Raw genomic sequence first — 19,603 nt, forward strand, 5'->3', positions numbered from 1 at the left:
TCCTGACCTCTAGCTGGATAACCAGATCTCTAATTATATTTTCAGTGGCAGTGAATCTCAAGAGTTGTGTGACACCATCTGAAAGTTTTCACTCCCATCTAGCATCTGCATCTCCATGTGGAAACTGGCAGCAGAGAAAGTATTGGCAAAACAGGAAGCCAATTTTTTCCCTCCATGGTAATTCTGCCTCCTCAGCACTTCCAATCCTTTCACCCTTTCGCCTGGAAAATACCCTGATGTGGGATTCTTGGTATGCCAGGTAACTCATGTTGAGAAGCAGAAGATTCTAAGAAGCATTTTATTCAAAATTCCCTTTAATTTAATAGGGGCTCAGTGGTAGGGAACACTCTCAGAAATCAAGAACCTGGAGAGCAGTGATAAGCCCCACGTCCTTCATAGGCTGATTTCAATGGTGTCTCAGTAGAGCACTGTGTTGGGAGAGAGCACTGTGTTGGTTTTATTTCTTTATATTGCTACAGAATTATTATTTATTAAAAAGGAAAAAAAAAAAAAAAAGAAAAGAAATTATAATGTACCACTCACTGTAGGAGCATATCTGACCTTTGGAAAGGTGACATAGCTGGAGGAACAACTCTGGAACTGGCAGAGCACATCTCAAAAACAGAGTATCTGCATGGCCTAATGCCAGAAGCTAACAGTGACAAAGCAGAGCAATTTGGAAAATCAGCTTGCTGTCACCCTGCATGCATGTAACTCTTGAAATAAATCAGTGATCTAATATAAATGAAGTATATGGATTTATTCTGACAGCAATGCCAAGCATCCATGCTTAGCAAATGCCACCCATATCCCCTTTTAAAAAGGGGTAAATTAATTAACTATGCTCATATCTTCAGAATGAGTGGTCTTTGCACTGATTTTTCTATGTGCTTTCCCACTACTTGTACAGAAAATTCATGTCTGCCTCTGACCCCACTTCTTACTTCATTACCCATGTGAATTATCTTTTCTGAAGACAGATATGAATGGAAGAACTGTTCAAGATCTGCATCAAACCAAGAGAAAAATAAACTACTTCTTACTTATATAGAACATGATACTTTATTGTAATAAAAACTGGTTTGGATTCACACTACAAACATTACCACACTTCAAGCTTCTGTGCTGCAAACAGATTAGTTTGGAGAGCTGCACTGAATGTCCCTGCCATCAGGACAAGTAAGTGTTCAGACATTGGTAGATTCCTTCTCAAAAAGGCAGAGAGTAAAGTAAAATGTGCACACCATGAGGTAATAACCTACAAAAGTAAAGGCCAAGAGAAGAAAATATGGTCCACACATCATGTGGAAATTTAATTATACAGGTCTTAGAGGACCATGGCAAAGTCATTTTAGAAGTCACATTTTACTTCCCTCAATGGAAAAGAAACAGTGACAGAGGTGAGCCAATTAGTTCCCACTTAGATCTTTCACTTCTCACTGGCTTCCTTACTTCTCATACCTCTTCACCTGTGGATTCCATACTGGCACGAGCCACATTCTTTGCCTGCTCTACCACTACCATTCCTCCAAACCAAGCATAACAACTAAGAAAATAACTGTTGTGTTGGTTGTGAAGCACATGGGGCGGCCCACAGCACTTTTCAGATGACCCATTCCCAGCTCCAGGTAAGGTGTGCCTTTGTCCCTCTGACCCTCTCACTTTCTGGGTTACCTCTCTCCGGAAGGAGAAGGCATGCAAGGGAGACTACAAAGCACAGCAGCATTTAATGGCAAGAGCAAAAGCAAACATTCACCTGAGGCAGTAAAGAAGGAGACCAGAGAAGATGAGAAGTGGCAGTGTTATCCCATCTGTGTAGTCATGATATTTTTTGCTCCCCACTCATTCCTTGCTTGGCCTGTCTCATCTACATCATGTTACAGCTTCTTCTTCAGACACAAAGGACCATTGTGTATGGTACTCGTGTTCTCCATGTGGGATAATGCAGATCGGGCTCCAAGCTCCATGGGTAGCATTTTACAAAGCAGCCAAGCATAACAACAGAATTGGGCCACAGAGGTTCACATCAAGAAGAGAATCAAGAGTACAGAGATATCTCATCCAACTGTTAGATTTATGAAAGGGAAGGGGAAGTAGCAGAGGAAACAAAGAGCTAACCTAGCTAGTTGGAGAAGACAAGACCAAAGCCAAAATGGAGAAGGCAATGACAGGACTAAGGCTGAAAGAAAGAAACTCTTAACAAAGGCTACCCACACAGTGACTCTGGAGAGAGATGCCCAGCAAGGCACAGCTGCTGGAAATACACCTTTCTTGTATTTGTATGGAAAGAAACCGGTCTGATTGTTTTATGGAAAACAGATGAGACATTCGAACAGAGGTATACCTGAAGCAGGGTGTAGGAAAAGAGGAAGAGAGAGAAGATCAGCTGAAATCTTAATTGGTCTTATATTTTAAAGCGGTAGATTTTATTTTTTTTTCATGGAAAATTGTGGGACAATGACTGAAGAAAAGGCCTTAAGCATCCACATAAACTTTGTGGATGATACACCTAGGAGTCAATGCATGTGATACAGCTTAGCAAGGTATAAAATATGCTGGATGAGGCCAGGCTTAGCAGAAGAACATTTATGAACTTCACATCCATTCCTGTCTTGAACATTCAGCGAATACAGTACCTGCCCACTCATGTGGCACAGCCAGAGCCATAGAGCTGCCCAGATGTCTCCTATGTAGACAGAGGTAGCCTGCACAAGGAACAAGAACACAGGAACAAAATTGTTGCAGAGCACAGATTCAAGGCACAAACCATTCTGAGTGCTCTAAATAAAGGTTTAAAAGAAAAAAAAAAATAAAATAAATGCTATACTGGATAATTTATACCTCAGAGAACAAAAAGATGGGGTTGATTCTGTCCTGAAAGACTCCAAATCAGTCAAGAACAAATAAGTAGGCAGGCTATTCCAAAATGAGTTTGAAAGCTAATGTGCAAAAAAAAGAGTTTCATGACTGAGTCTGCCCAACGAGTACATTCTCATCCTTTCTAACCTGCTTCTAGGCTAAAAAAAAGACCAGACATCTTTCCTGCTTCTGAAGGTTCTGGTTTTGTGCTTGGTAGAGGTGAGGTGGGCTGAATTCTGTGACTGCCTGACCAACCACAGATATTTTTTCTGCCATAAAGCAAGAACAAGGGATCCAGCAGTTGCTGATGAATAGCCAGCAGTAATAGTGCGTACTCTCCAAGAAGCTTCATTGTTGCCATGTCGTCTCTAGAATGGAAATTAATTGCCGAATGGGATAGTTGGTTTTCCAATGTCAAGTTATATATATATGCCAGTATTCAGATAGTCTGAAAATTAGTATTAACCTGTTGGGCAGTTTTAGAGATTTCTTTTTTTCCCCCTGTCCAGTTTGTTATACATTTTCACAATACTGTTAACAAATCTGCTAGAAAACTGAAAGTGATCTACACCCAGATTAAAGCTAGCAATGAAAACTAGCACTCAACCACTGACATGATCCAAAGACGCCATCACACATAATCACACTTTTAATGTATAATAAAACAGTACTTCACACATTTATGGAGTGGAATAAAACCAATCTATTACTGGTGCCTTTTAGTTTGGTTTAGTTTTCTCAAGAAATGACGACTTAATAAGAGTCCTCTTCAGAGAAAGCATGTAGATCTGAATTAGAATTGGGAAACTGAATTTATGAAATAACCTTGGCAATAAATAATAGCACACCTCAAACCAGTATTCATCACACACCTGTGTGGTAGGGAATGAAAGTCATCTTCATCACACATAGAGTATCAATCACTCCCAGGATGCAAATTTGTGAGATTCAGAAAGATTACTTTACATAACTTGCAGAAAGTAGTTGAATCAATGTAATAAAAGCTTCAGCACAGCATTGTACAGCCTGCAAGTGCTCTTAAGAATACACTTTTTTCATCATTTTACATATGAACGTATGGTATGTAGTTGGATGTACTAGCTTGTAGCTGTGGACATGCTAGGCTTCCTTCAAAGATTTATTGAAAGTTTTCAGTAATGAGTGCCGATTCTTTGGTCAGCAGAAGTCTCTCCTTCCTTCAAATTAGAAGCAAAAATGCTATGGCTTTCACTGAGGGTGGGTCTTCCACCCTACATGTATTTTTAGTGTCCTGCTTCTCCCTGAGAAGCCCTGGCATTCCTGAGTAGTGCTCAAAGGAGGCTTAGCCAACAGGATCTGCAGCCCCATCCATGTGTGCCTACCATCCTGGTTGGGACTGCTGCTTTGGAAGTGTCCTCCAGGAATGGAGATGACTTCATGGACTTCAGCTGTCTGTAGACCTGCCACTGTCTCATCCTCCATAGGTACCCAAAGGAAACATCTATGTTTCCAAGCAGCCCAGCAGCCACCAGCTAAGCTCTTCTGAAAATCCATCCCCTGGATGTGGTATATACATAAAAGCCAAATTATTTTAGAACGTGTGTCACAAGAGGTTGGCCAAACCCTTCTGAAATGCTGTCCTCAGTGGCCAAGCAGGGTGCTGGGACAGAGAAACCCCACCAGTCTGTGCAGCAGGTAGAAAGGTGACAGACATTTTGCTGTGGAAAGTAAACACTGAAGCAAAAAAAAGAGATGGACCATCTTTTCCTTTCACTGCACAATATAATACTTTGGTTCCCTTTACTGTACATACAGTCTCTTGTTCACTCTATTTGTTAAAACTGTGTATCGCAGTAAACCCCTGTACCATGTATATTGCAAGTGATTTCTGACACCAGAATACCTTAGAAAAAAAGATGTATACAAAATGTGTAGGGGAAAATGAAGGTCTCTTTTTCATTCTCATGTATTTTACTGTCATCAAAGAAGTATAAACACATATACATAAAAACATACATCTTAAAGCTCATTATATATGCTTTTTATATATTAAACAGAATTGTTTACCTTCAGTTTCTTATTCTATTCCTTTTGAAAAGAGTTTTATGTAAAAAGTTTAAAAATGAGGCATTTCACCACCACTTCTTTTCTATTGTACTATTTATTACTGCTTTGAGACATCAGAGAAGAAAAAGGATGCAAATGGCACTTTATTCCATAAGTCTTCTGGTCAAACTCTGTTGTCTACCATGCTGATCAGATTTCCTTTTTTTAATTTTGGCAAGGGCTAGATATAACCCATCTTGATATTAGATTTGGGAATATAATTCTTTTTGTCTAAGCCAATCCATACCTGTCAGCATACAGCTTTCAATTTTTCTTTTCTTGTCAATTATTTATTTCCTTCTTTATTTTTTTTTCTAGATTCACGCGTATAATCACCACCTTAAATGGTATATAAAACACCAAGGTAAAAGACAAAAGGATTGTTTTGCTTGCATAAGCATTTTAAAGTGAACTGGGTTTTATTTTTCAGGAGTTTCTTTTTACTAAAAGAAAGAAAACACTGGAAACAGTTAAAATATTATATTTAACACTGACTTACTATTTAGCTTTTTATATCTTCAAATCCTAAACAGCATGCTGAGGAATTACAGGAGAGGAACACGAGCTCTTCAAACGCAAGAGCAATTGGACTCAGGCAGCAGTTCTGCAAGGGAGTGCGAGGCCAGAGAGCTGGGGAGGTCTGGGTCCTGCAGCCACATCCAGAGCTGATCAAAGGCACTGTCAGCCTCAGTACAACACAACTGGAGGTCTCAATTCAGAAAATAAATAAATAAAATGAAATAAAATACATTAAAATAAAATAAAATAAAATAAAATAAAATAAAATAAAATAAAATAAAATAAAATAAAATAAAATAAAATAAAATAAAATAAAATAAAACTTACAAGTGTGCTTCATTCAGGGCACATCTGATCACTGGTATTGCCCACCTGCTGGAAATTAGGTGTATATCTAAACCTTGAGAGGAGAGTAGCATTTGCTGCGATTACATTTCCATTGGGGCTGGGGGGACAGGGGAGGATGTGGGGGCTGCACACCAGAGCACAATGGCGACATTCATAACAGCCTTCATTCCTCCTCAATAATTCTTCTTCCTGTGTTATACAGAACAGTCATTTAATATTTGTTTCTAGGTAATTAATTTTGGAAATGCCCTTCATTAAAATTGAGCAGATTGCTGTGTGTTCTGCATGTACTGCAGGAGCCCAGGTAACCTGGGACTTATGCTGTGCAAAAATGGAGATAGAGGACCTATACAGATAGGATGGAGAGAATGCAGATTCATAAGATTATTTTTTAAATGTGAATGAACTGGCAAACCTAATTTTCCTCAGTGCAACGATGGCTCTTCTCTACTTAAGAATTAGTAGATCCAGAACAGTCTGTTGAATATTCTGTGTGCAACCAAGACTTCTGCCTTTGCTGTGCCCTCGCTGAAAATTATGAAGCATGTAAGGCAAAAAAAATAATAAACCTCTGTTCCCAAAAGTTATGCTCACTGTACCCACCTCAAATTATCATTCTGGAGCTTGATTGCAAAGCAATTGAGGAGGAGGAGGAAAAAAAGCCATCAAACTGGGGCCCTGGCTACAAAGTTGCTGCAGCTGCTCTGTACCTGTTAGCACAGACAAGTTGGGCAATTGGAAACTTCTGCATGCTCTTCGAGCAACCTCATGTCTCAGAGAGCCATGAAGGTCAGGCTGAGCACCAGCCATCATGACAGGGAACAATATAACATTAACTGATGTCTGTGGCTCATCTACACTGAGAAGTTTTGGGGCACCTGGTGAGGATAACTCAACATTGAATTGCACAATGCTGTTCTCTATTCTCCTCAACGAAATAAAAAGGTGATGGTTTCTTTCACTTCCAACCAGAAGACTGAGTGTAAGGAGTTTGTGCTCCAGCAAATAACAGGTCAGATTTCCTATTCTGGTGAGGGCTAATTTTCAATGATGAGTAAAGAGTTCCACCCACATTATGAGGGAGGCTTTGGGATTAACATAATGCACACACAATGCGTGGTTATTATCTATCATTGCCATATGCAATTAAAACCTTTTTAAAGAGCATTTGATCATTCAATCAAACTTTTCATAAGGGATCACTGAACTTTGGATGTCCAGTCTTGCTCAACTGGAGCCAGACATGTGATCACACAAGCACATTTTAATTTATATACACAAGGGGAGAAACAATTCTGGTGTGCTGTAACTTTTGAAGGCTCAATTATTCAACCTTCATACCCCTCAGACAGATGGAATTCAGGAGGAGGAAAACTTTATTTGTTTTAAAATAAATGTATCACTGGGTAGAAGAATTCAGTCCTCCACTCACAACTAGCTCTGAGGCACTATTCCTTGCTTGAAATAATGGCAATAACAGGCTGATGTCTTTAATGTGGTGCTCAGCAGAGATGAATGAGAGCCTGTGCAAGGCTAGTGCATCCACTGTGATTTGCAAGCCAAGAACAGGAATGCTGAGAGGTGGCACTCTTGGATCCTGCCCTGGGTCCCTTATGGAGCTACAAGCCCTTTGGCCTCTCTCTCTTTCAACCTCATATTCTGTCCTACTTTGGGCCCTGGTGCTTCCCTCATCCTTTTGATCTCACACCATTTCTGCTCTGCTTTCACCTTTCTCCTCATTTCGCTTGTCTGAACACCCTTCCTCGCTCCATCTTTCCACACATCTGCTAGTAAGATGAAACACATGAGATCACAAGAGATCGACCTTTACTGGCAGTTCCCCTACACAGAAATTACAGAAAGATGAAGTAACCATGAAGAGGGATTGCAGGGAAATCTTCCTTCAACTCACTCACCTGTGATCTCCTTCTCCATCCATGATCTGGTCCTGACTGAGTCTGGGAAGAAGTTGAAGCACACTAAATGCATATGGAACCTGCAAGGACTGTGCCTGGACAACGCTAAAAAAGCATCTGTAAACTGACCTTTTCAGAAATGTTAGAGTTTGGTTAAAGGCACTTCCTTGCCCTACATGATTTTAAATTTCTGTACCAAAGCATGCTGTGCTAGATCTGCCTAATGAAATAATTATAGCAATTTTTTAGGGTATTCAAATATATCATTTCCCCTCATTTCATTCACTGAAATGAATGAACCACGAAACTGACTGTTTCCAGGATAGTTTGCTTTGAGTCAGAGACTAGCATGAAAAAAGCTCTTTCATTGTTAAAAGTTTGGCAAAACTGTAAACAATACTGCCAGTCCCGAGCATTAAGAAACTACAAATCAGGCCATGCACAAAAAACTTCACAGATTAGCTGTAAAACTGTATTTTTTTTCAAATAGCAGTAAAAACAGGCACCTGTAGTTGAGGTGGTTTAGGTTTCTCATTGCATTTGCAATACTTCCCTTACAAACTTTGCAACTTTGCAAACTTGAGAAGCTTTTTGTTTGAAATGAAAGATGGGCTGCTTATATTTTCACTTGTCTCCTGGATCTTGATCTGGATGAAAACATCAAGCATTGAAACACTCAAATCAAGACAGATGGCAAAACTATATAAGCAAGAGGAAGCAGCATCTTATGATGAAAAGCGCAAAGGAATGCATCTATAGGTGACAGCACCAGTGTGTCTATCACACTCCTTGTATCTCTGACAATAAAATTCCAGCCAATGAATCTCGACTCCATGGTTAGTCATGCGCTCAGTTCCACCACTTTGGATAAGATTCCATGGCATGAAAAAGCACATGATTCAGGTGTAGCAGTACTCAGAAGAGCAAGAATAGAGTTCAGCTTCTTGACCTGATCTTTTTCCTACCTTACAGCATGTCTATTTTCTTACCTAAAGCTACGATTAAAAAGTTGTAACATTTGTAAACAGGCAGCTCCCCTAACAATTCCCCGTGAACTCTGTAGGAGAGCACGTAAACAAGGGTGTCAAGGCTGAGACAGCAGCTTACATGAGAGGGGTCACATCTTTTTGGGGCCAGGTTCTGTGGAGATGCATACAGCAGCAAACACACCTATGTGCAGCCCTGAGCATACCAGTGGCTCACTGGTGGCTCCAGGCTACAGTTGGGACAAGAAGCACACTCCTGTCTGCCACGATGATCAATGACCTTGAGGGTTTCTTCTAACCAAAATGATCCCATGATTCTGTGTTTGCAAGAAAGGGCACTGAGGATCTCACCAGATGAGCTGCTTCCGGCTTCCTGGGGGAGTGGAGTGATGCTCGCTCGAAAAGGGATCGCGAAGGGATGTCTCCTGGGTATGCTCCTCTCCAGTCCCACCCTCCTGCTCTCCAGCACCATCACACCAGCTGCTAAGGGCACTTTTTCCTCTGCTAGCTATTTTCCCAGAAAGTCAACCTATGCATAACATATGCCAACTTGATATCCAGAGGAGTTGTTAAGAAAGAAAAGACAATTAGATGGATGTTTGATATTCCTGAAGCTTACAGAAGAGTTTCCTGAATATGTGCCTAACCCCTCCCCAGCCCACTTTTTAAATGGCACACTGACTTTGGCAACTGCAAGGCTCCTATTGTATCCAAAAATTCCCAAGGCATATATGGTATGGGATTGATATCACTGGCAGCAAGATATGGGCCAGCAGTCCGATAATAATAAACTGAGCTATATGGGCATAGAGATGGAAAGAGAGATGCAAAATGTACAGGGCAAGAATCCCAAATCTTCTTTTTTTAAAAAGAGGAACATTTCAAAGTGAGTATCAGGCACCTGTTGTTATGTGCTAAAGGGGAAATCTTTCCACTGGATCCACAGGGCAGGTCTGAGATAAGCAGCTGGAATGATAAGTTATCTCTGTTGCGATTCAGGAAATATAGATGCTTCAGATGCTAATGGTGTGTCAGCAGGGAAACAGGCACACAGCAGACTCAGGTTAAGTAAGCCTAGGAAGGTGTTTATTCATGTATAACATTTGCAGAGAAGGTGACTCCCTACCTCGCTCCTGGCTGCCCAGAGGAACTGCTTATAACCAAAAATATGCTTAGAGAAGTCAAGCAGAAAGGTCAGGCGGAGCAGGGGGTGAATCCCAGCCATGACAGCCCTACCGTCAGTTCTGGCGCTCCCAACAGCTGCATGTATCCCAGGAAGGATGGCAGCCTGTCCGTCTGCCCCTGCCGACTGCAGATCCTCAGTATAACCTGGCCGCTGGTGAGGGCAGAGGGGGACCACTGCCAGCTTTTGGAGAGCTTAACCTGATGCAGCTAAGAAGAATTAGAGGTCACTTGTGCATCCTTTTGCACTGGGTTGGGTTGACTGTAGCTGAACCATTCCCCACAGACATTTGTCCAATCTATTTTCAAAATCCTCCCACTGCCACTGTAGGCAATCTATTCTTGTGCTTTCCAACTGAAAGTTAGAAAGCTGTTCTTAATGTCTAATCTAAACCATAAGTCAACTTTAAACATGACAAGTACGGTTAAAAGTTTCAGGATTTTTCCTAATAATAAATGTGGGTTTCATTTTATTTCTCTGTTGGTTGCTGCACACTCAGGGTACCTTCAAATCATTTTTTAAAGCATCCCTCTAGAATCATGATGTATAGAAACCATATTTTTTACTTTTCACAAGAGCTGAGATTGTCATTTAATTACATAAATCCAGGAATAGGAGATTTAAGGAGCAAAAAAAAAAATTGTGATAAAATCTTGTGAGAGATGCCAACACTTAATTTAGCTGTAAAAGGCGCTTTTTTTTTTATCCTTATGCCTCGCATACCCATTGCCCAAAAATCTTCTGAAGTGACAACAATGTCAAGCAGAAAATACATCTCACCCATAACTAATAGTGTAAAATATCTCAGGTGTGGGAAAGACGTATTCCTATGTATATGCATACATATTCCTTCATTTATGTCTCATCAAAATCCACTTTAACTATCCCAATCATGTGAACATTGTCTTTCAGTAGACATTTTGCAACATCCCATTCGAATAAGTTAATAACAAGAGAGGCAGTTTCCTCCTGCCTCACCAAAGATGAACCCATAGAAAACTGCTACACTGTTCTGGTGCTTGAATTCAAAAATATTATTCAAAAATAACTGAACTCACTTTCTCCATCAAGGTTTTTGAAAGAGCAGCCTAGCGCTGCTTACCAACCACAATGCAAATGCAGAAACACACTGAAAACACAAATAAGAGCTCTGATCTTTTATGTCAACAGAACCAGATACGAAGGAAAACTACACCACCACAACTTTTTAGATACACATGGCTGAGCACTGAAATGTCCCTGGAGATGACCATATTCAGAATTTACATCCTCAAAGCTTGTTATTTATCACTGGAAATGCCTAGCTTTTTAAATAGGGTGTCACATTAATTTTGCTTAACTTCAGCATCCACAGTGTAGTCAGCTATATCTGAGTTACTTACCCCAGGCACTGCATTACATCCCAGAGCAGACACTTGAACACAGCAGACAAACTGTGCCTCCCAATGACTGCAAACGGCCTCTGCGTTGCAGACATCTGAAGTTAGGTGACACAATCGTCACCCTTTCTGCCTGCCTCCTTCTCTCCAAAACTACCCAGGGAAGAGAAGAAAACAACTCTTGATAAGAGAAGTGCAACTTCCTCTGCTTACCATTTTCTGTCAGCAGGGTGAGGTCAGCCTACGTGCCTCTTCCTAGCTGCCCATTTATCAGGATTGCAATTACAATAACCTGGAGTCCAGTTCCAGGCTGAGGATTCCCTTGGAAAGCAGAGTATCTAAAAATTAGGCATTGCAACACTGAGCTTCACGCCTCTTCTGAGTATCTGGCCTAAACTGCATTTCTGGGCTCTTTTCTGTACCTTCAGCAAACACAAGGGAGGGGGAAAGGGTCTGTGGCTATCCTAAGCAATTTAACTACCATGTTTTGCCACACCACATCTAACATCTGGTATGCAGTTACCATCTTTGCATGTCTGAATAAAGAAATATATATATATCTATATATATGTGTAGCAAGTGCCTTTTTCTTTATGGACATAATAGCAAGTTACACTTAAATCAAAAAGCCCTATCTATGGTCTTGTCTTTTGCAGCCTAACCTAAGACAATAAATACGGTCCAATGCGAGGTTCAGGAAAGTTACCTTTCCAGAAAAGAGAGACCATTCCATTTCCATTCATTGCACAGACAATGCACTTACAATCTGAAGTTGTGTCATTTCCAAATGGCCCCGATTTCCACTCTCAGCATGTCTGCAGGACATAGAACATCGTGCTGAGAGACCTGAGCTATGCCTGGAAGAGCTAGCTCTTCCATGGTACTTCTTCCATCTGAAGCCAGTCCCTCTCAATCCATTCCCTGCTTCCTGGACTTTTCTCTTTGCTCCACCATAGACAAAAGTTCTGCCTGTGCCTGCTTTCATACCACGACCCAGTCCTATCTGCATGGCTCAAGAAGTCCAAGACTCTTTTACCCACCCAGTCCTAGGCACTCCAGCTCTCCACACAGCTTCTTGCCTACTCAGAGTGCCCTCAGTAAGCTTTTCTTTTGTCTTTCAGACAGCAGGATCCTCCTCCCAGTCCTCAGACTCAGGTTCCTTCTTCACACAGCTCTAGTTTCTTTGCCAAATCATTCCTACCCCATATTTCTCATTTTCAGCTCTCACTCCTAATCTGAAATCCAAGTCATAGTTTCTCTCCCCCTTTCCAGCTTACAGAGGTGCACCTGAGTTTGTGTCTCCATTTTCTCTTCTCGTTCCCTTTTCACCCCATTCCTTCCCCTCCATTTCCATGCCAGGAAGCTTTGCTGCCTGGCCCCAGTGACTGACAGTAACTGAGTCTCTCAGGAAGCAGCGCAGGGCGGCCAGGAGGGGAAGATGCAGGCTGGGTGCATCTCCAGCAGCGTTGCACTCAGTTACTGCTTGTGGATGGTGCATTCATGCATGGGCTGGGCAAATTAAGGTTTTCTAGGGAGGAGAGAACCTTCAAAGATGCTGCTGCTGCTTTACTGCATACATACAACCTGTTTGGTTGGGGTTTTTTACAAACTGTTTTTAAGTAGACCACAATGGCATAATGGCTTTTCTCTGTGGTCTGGAACCACAGTGCCATGATCTTTGCTCTCATTACTGAAACACTGGGTGACAACAGAAAAATTTAACCTTGTTGATACAACACTATAACCACAATTTTTTAAATTAAAGTATCAGGCATCTATAACAAGAGGCAGCCCTCCCATTCCCACCTGTAATGACCAGAGTGGGTTCAGATAGGAGGCAAATTAAGGAGTGAGGTCTTCATCTCTTACCCATAAAACTAAAGCATGCAGATTTTAAAATTTTTTCAGCAGTCATGAATATGGACCACTTCCAAAATAATGTAAGAACACTGAATATTGAGCAGATTTTTCTGGATGTTTACTGGATAAATACATTGGTTTAGTGTAAAAGATGGCTATAAGAAAAAGGAAGAAAGGAAATGATGGGGGAGAAGTACAAGAAGCCCAATAAGAAACATTTGAGGGCTGGTAGAAGACACTAAAGCCACTGAATTGTCCTTGAGTAGTCCAGCCAAAGTGTAATGCACCAGCCCAAGAGATTTAAACCAACAATGCCAAAACTCTGGAGTGAAGGACTAACTCAGAGACTCTTTTGGCTGCATAAAGATCTTCTCTTTCAAAAGGAGAGTGAGTTGACAGGGAGCCATGGCAGGGAAAGCAGACTGACACAGGGTCTCCCAGGATTATCGGTGCCAAATGCAAAAGCTACTGTCAGCTCAGAGAATGCTTTACTGACACACCGAAGAAAAAAATTGTGTATTGCCAACCACCCTCACCACACATCCCAAAACGTGCCATATGGCCAAAAGTACTACAACTGATTTTGCTGTTCCTCAGGTTCTGGTGTGAATTGACAATGAGTCTAACATATAAATTACATCATCTTTTAACTTTTTGTGATGTATAACATCAGACAGCTTTGTCTGGGACAATCCATCATGAACTAGTCTTGTTGACATTTTGGATTCTCTCTTCTGACCTTGTCCTTTCAGCACAGGCATAATTGTGCTTATGATAATTTTATTCCCAGTTAGGCAGTGATTTTGCACACCTTTGAGTTACAGAATAACTAAGAAGCCAGTTCTCTGTACAACTGCTGAAACAAGGCACCTTGAAACAATTTATGCTGAAGCTCAGCCCAGTGGTGTAGCAGTAAATAAAAGTGGGTAAACTCACCTCTCTCAGTGTGCATAAGTAGGTTAACTCTCTTTAGTCATGTTACTGTTGACTATATCACAGGTGCAATCTCATCTAGGGGCTCCCTACTGAGGAAACACCAACCATATGTTAGCTTAGCAGACAACAGGGTGTGGAGGGGGTGGATTGTACAACCCAGTACACAAGATGTGAAGGGTCTAGTAGGCAAAGGAGAGGGACCCAGGCTCATTTCTGCCACCCAGCTCACATGCAGAGAGCCTTCAATTTCAGTCGGGATGCTCTAGGTTCAGGAAACCATCACTGGTTTGTCCATACTTACATAACATCACGGGGTTTTAGGGATGTTTAAAGATATGTAGCAATGGTCTGGGGTGATGGGCAAATCTTTCTTCTTGAAGAATCGACTGTTCCGTGTCACTTTAGTGGGAATATACAATTATTATGGTACATGAATTATTTGAGCTGTTCCCTAAAAGACTGATTGCCTTTCACAGGCTATGTGTGGGAGCAGCAGAGAAATCTCTGCTGTTCTCACTGGTGTTGGCACCCCCAGACAGTCAAGTACAGCTGCAGAAGTGCAACCATCATTTCACCTGTAGTACTGCTCACACCAAGGTGTCTGCCTGTCCTGCTCTCAAAACAGGAGATTGATTTAGCTTGTTTCAAACCACTGAATGGGCGAGGTGGAAAGGGAAAAGAAAGGAGAAAAAAAAAGGTGAAAAAATCTGCTGGATTGCAAATCTTTAAAAACAAACTTTGAGCTATCACTCATCACAGCAAAGAGAAAGGGACATCCCACCACTTCCATGTCTGCATTTTCAGGGAATAAACAGCTACATTAACTGTAGCCTGCTTTCAATATAAAACTAGTACACCGATTATTAGATGATCTTGACAGACTGTTACACTCCCAGTGTGACGACTGGGTAACCAGGTGAGGGCAGGTTACATCTTAGTTGAAGACCACAACTTCCCAATGTAACCCACTTCTGCCCTCCTGAACACATTTTTCAGCCCCTTTCATTTCTGCCACTAAAGCCCATGTGAGGAGCTGGAGGGACAGACCAGAGGGAAAAGTAACCTTCTATAGAAACAGTTGTTGTAAAGCTGGAAGAAGTAGCGAACAGTGGGAGCTTTACAGGCTGCTGCATTTTTTTGCTGCTTGCCACCTTACTATTTTGTGTTCTTTCTGAATCTGCTTCCTTTACACGTTTTTCAACTGTTTTTGAATGGAGGTTGTTGTTACTGGAGCGTGGATATGTTGCTGGAGATGCTATTCAAGTTCACAGGCTTCTTGCCTGCTGCTAACTTCCGCTGTCCTCAGAGCTCTTGCTTCCTTTCAACCACACTTTATTGCCATCAAATTTAAAATAAAAGGTAGCTGTTACTTAAAATAAAAAGTACCTGTTACTTAACAGAAAGACTAGCTCCCTGGGGAATAGTGACTTGATTTTAGCATTGGTCTGGCTGCATGGGTTAGGCTTCACACCTGAAGGAGAGATGCTTCTGGAGCTCAGGGAGGAAGCCCAAGAACAAGACAAATTCCTCTTATCTCCTCCACAGCCTCCTCACCTACTCCATTTCTGGAAGCTGTTATTATACTTAACATAGCATTAAATGTAAAGGGTTATCAGTCCAGTCCAGAAAGTGAGCAAGAGACACTAATAGATGAGACATTATGTTATGATGCTAGGATTCCTCTTTTTCACAGCTTTCTCGAGATGTGGAGGGGATTGCCGTGACTTTCACTTGTAACCATGAGGACACCAAAGGCCACCCCAGCTCTGTCGTGCTTCTCCTCTCGCAAAACAGCCTCTGAATAGTAACATTTGGTTTAGCCCTGGCTTACGAAGATCTTTTTTTCGTGTGGAGGCATGGCACAGATGTAGACCCGAAGAAGGACCGTTCGCGGGCCACCAGCATTGCCCCCCCGCAGGCCGGAGATGTTCCCGGGAGGACGGGGGACGTCCCCGCCTGAGGTGGCCCCGGTGTCCGGCAACCCTCTTCACCCTCTGCCCATGGGTGCGCTCCCACATATCCACCTCCCCGCACATGCTACCGCTTCTCTTTCTTTTTTCTTTTTCTCCTTTTTTTCTTTTTAATTTATTTTTCCCCCGCAGAAGTCGAGGTTAAAACCCTGAAACTCGACGCTCTGAAACCGAGCTGTTTGGCCCCGCCGGTGGCACGGCCCCCGCCACTCACACCCGTGTCCGCTCCGCGGCCCGGCCGCCGCCGGTATGTGTGTAGGGAGGGGCGCTTCGGGCGAGCACAAGCAGCAGGCGGCTGCCTGGAGTGACCGTGCCCCGGGGGTTACGCGTGGGTGACCGCGGAGATGGAGGAGTGAAGGAGAGGGGGTTTCTCAGCGATTTCCATCTCTTCCACGGGCAGAAACCTGCGTGGGGGAACCGCCGAGGTTTTATTCTTGAGAGAAGCAATTAAATAGAAATTAGTTTCACTCGTGCGGAGGGAAGATAGCTCCGTCTCTCCATCCTTACCCTTCGGGGCGGCCGGCGGGGCCAGCGTGGATTCCCGGACACCCTGTCAGAGCGGCCCCAGGCGGCGGGCGTTGCTGTCCCGCATCTTCCTCCGCAACCGCGCACCCTCCGCGCTCTCCTGCCCCGACCACCCTCGCCGCCACGTCCGGGGCGCTGGGTGAAAGAAATTCGAGTTAAAGCAACTGTTGACCCGGCGCTGCTTCCCGGCCCCGCTCCCAGCCCCCGGCGAGCCCCGGGGGCCGGAGGGAGCGGGACGGGGTCGGGAGCGCTCGGTGAGGCCGGCGGGCGCCGGCGACCGAACAAGCCTGGTCTCCCCAGTCTGCATTTTAATCCTGAAATCTGGAAATGGAAATTGTTTGATGTATGAGGAGACGTTATCTAATTAGGGCGTAAGAAATTTAATCTTTCCAGCAGGCAGGTCATATAATTAATGTTAATTTAACGCTCAAATTCTCAGTCATTAATTTTTATTCTCTTAAATGTAGTTTGGCAGGGCCCCCTGATCCACGGCAATGGATTTTACTGGATGTAAGAGCACACTTGGTCTTTGGAGTGAATTACTGCAGCCCTTCCTATCCCAATAACAAGATCACATCATGTATGCATTATTAAGCCATGTAATTGAATGGTCCATAGTTTGCATATCAGACTATTAAAATAATGTGTTTTGCTTTTCTTCCAACACGTAATGTTAAAGCCTTTGCGGATATTTGGTGATTCTGATAATTATCACCAAATTACTACAAATGTTCTCTTCATTAACGTGATTTCTTTCAAGCATTTTTTAAAAATGTGAATAATGCATTAAGTGGTGGCTTGTAAAGTGTTTTTTAAATAAAACTTGTCAACTACAATTCGAAAATGTGAGAGAAGAAAATAAAAAGAGAGAAAATTAACAATTGCACGGGAAGAGAAAAATTCTCCTGTAAAACTGGAAAAGACGACTTGCCTTTTTTCCCTATTTCAGATAGCTGACTGTACAGCTTTAAAGTTACACTTCATCGGGAGTAAAAGTGCATACAGTCTAAAGAACTGTCGATTACAGATGATACAGAACAGATGGAGTAACAAAGTTGGAGTTTTTCCCTTTACAGAGAATAGATGGGGACACAGGCAGACAGACAGAGAGATTGATTTGAAAAGATACTGACCTCTCTCCTTCAACTGCAATTTAACTTGTCCTGGAAAGAAAAACCGAGTGAAATCTGCCTCCTCCCCTGCCTGCCTCCTGCCACCCCCCGCCCCAAGTTCGCACTGTCATCTGAACAAACCGCTGTGCCGATCTCAGAAGGTGAATAATTCTCAATTAACTAAGTAACTAACTTTCTTCTTGCCATCTTGAGTCACTCATTTAACTAAATCTTAAGCCTTCGAGACTCTTCATTATTGCCTTCCCCTGCCACACTATTTTCAAAGTTCAATAGCAAGGCAACAAAAAACACTGCTGCAAAATAAGAGTCTCTCTTAAAATTAAAAAGCTGTTCATCTGCATCCGAATAAGGTATTTCCCCCCCCTCCTTTAAATTATTTAGGCACCAAAAAAAAAACCACCACCAAACAACCCCCAAAACCCCACGCAGTTCGTGTCAGGATCAGTGTCACGGATGCTCTGCAGGGTGCGAAGCCACCGTGACCAAGTGAGTAGGCGCTGGATCAGGTGTGGTGTTGGGCTGTGTGACTCGGGGCATCCCGCAGCGCTACGTGTTTGCTGCTCTGCAGCCAGAAGCGCCCTGATCTCGCCGGGCCGACCCCTCTGCTCCCCGCGGGCAGCCGGCGGAGGATGCGCGGCGGCTGTCGCGGTGCGGGGAGGAGCGGCCGGCACGGCTGTTCCGCGGGGCCGGGGCCGCCGGGGCTCCTCGCCCCGCCGGGAGCCCGGGACATCCCGCGGGGCGCTCTTATTTTGGTTGGGAACGGGCAGCGCTGCCGGCTGGAGCCGGGAGAGCGGAGGGAGGCGAACTGTGCTCCTCTGTTTGGTTTAGGGTTGGTTGTTTTTTTTTCTTTCCCTTTCCCTCCTCTCTCTCTCCCCTTCCCTCCTCACTATAGCAACCAACGCCAGCCTGACAAAAATGCACCCTCTGTGGACAATGGCCCGGCCTTCCTGCTCGCCTCGCTCCTCTGCTCTTTCGCTGAGCGAAAGAAAGTTTCCAGCCCCCCTCCCTTCTCTCCTCCTCCCCCCCGGGGCAGGCTCCTGCGCAAATCCCGGCATGGGGCGACCGGGCCGCGCTCAGCCCCGCCGGGACCGGGTCGTGCCCCACGTGGGGGCCGGGGGACACACACACAAGTCGCCCCCCAGCCGGGGGCCCCGCTTCCCCAGCCGCCCTGCCAGCGGGACGGGCCATTTCTGCCCTGCCGACGGGGGGCTGGAGGGGGATGCCCCCTTTGCATTGGGCTGCAAGGAATTAGGGTGCGGGGGAGGTGATGCAGGAAGGGGGGGAGCTGGCAGGACGCCCATGAACCAGCCCCAACCCGGTGTCCATGTACGGGGCAGCCCTGCGCGGCCGGGGCCGGAGCGGTGCCGCCCGCAGCCGCCGCGGTGCTCAGCCCGGCCGGCTCCCAGATGCCGGGCTCGCCTCTTGGGTGGCGAAAAATAGCATCTCCCGCCTGGAACCGCTTCCGCTTCGCACTGCGAGTGCCTGAGAGGGGCAGTGGCCATAGAGAGCCCTTTAGGAAGGCGTTTCAGGAGAGGAGCGGGAGTTGTGCCCAAAAGTGCCCTGAAAGCTGGAAGTGGGGAGGGATGATCACGTCCCCCGATGAAGCAGGAACACAGTATTATCCCAGGGTGTCTGCTTGTCTCCAGCAGACGTAACCACTGAACGAAACAAGCAAACAAAAAAGCAACCGTTAGATTTGTCAGAGAAGGGTGGGCACTTTCCTCCCCCCTTATTTTGCTCTCCTTTTGTATTTTTCTTTCCTTTTTAATATCTATTGCTGTTTTTCTTCCTGCACAATTCTCCGGACAGTGCAGGCTTTGGAAAGTCCCGGTTGAAACCGCTTTCCTGTGCCGGAGAGGCTAGATCGCCTCCCCTCTCCCACCGAATTCACCTGCTTTTCGCGC

At 44.0% G+C, this 19,603-nt stretch overlaps 1 long non-coding RNA gene across 1 annotated transcript; it reads right to left on the reverse strand.

Annotated features, from left to right (window-relative positions):
- Window positions 1-3,430: 3,430 nt before the first annotated feature.
- LOC135579020 (uncharacterized) lies at window positions 3,431-19,393 on the reverse strand. The gene is made up of 3 exons (XR_010471260.1): window positions 17,700-19,393; window positions 16,549-16,701; window positions 3,431-16,445 (listed from the first exon to the last, which is right to left on the reverse strand). It is a non-coding gene; the product is annotated as an uncharacterized LOC135579020 (long non-coding RNA).
- Between the last annotated feature and the right edge of the window lie 210 nt (window positions 19,394-19,603).

This window comes from Columba livia, chromosome 3 (assembly GCF_036013475.1).
Source record: "Columba livia isolate bColLiv1 breed racing homer chromosome 3, bColLiv1.pat.W.v2, whole genome shotgun sequence".
In the NCBI taxonomy this organism is placed as follows: Eukaryota; Metazoa; Chordata; class Aves; order Columbiformes; family Columbidae; genus Columba; species Columba livia.